The sequence below is a fragment of the Calonectris borealis genome, unplaced genomic scaffold, assembly GCF_964195595.1.
Source record: "Calonectris borealis unplaced genomic scaffold, bCalBor7.hap1.2 HAP1_SCAFFOLD_115, whole genome shotgun sequence".
In the NCBI taxonomy this organism is placed as follows: domain Eukaryota; kingdom Metazoa; phylum Chordata; class Aves; order Procellariiformes; family Procellariidae; genus Calonectris; species Calonectris borealis.
This window is the reverse complement of record NW_027441503.1, coordinates 112,283-112,500: the sequence shown is the minus strand read 5'-3', so window position 1 is coordinate 112,500 and position 218 is coordinate 112,283.

Genomic DNA, 218 nt, shown 5'->3' with positions numbered 1-218 from the left:
TATTAAAGAATTAACAGTAATTACTAACAGGTACTCATCGGCCCCACCTTCCCTCTCTCTCCCTTTCCCGTCCGTCACCTCTTGGCGTGCCCGAAAGAGAGGAATGCAGATTTGGTAAAGAAATCCGATCCTTCGTTATTGATGTGTCCATAGCCATGTTTATGTTTTGGGATCTCTTCAATGAACCCAATGGTTTATTTCATTGGTTCGATAAATTA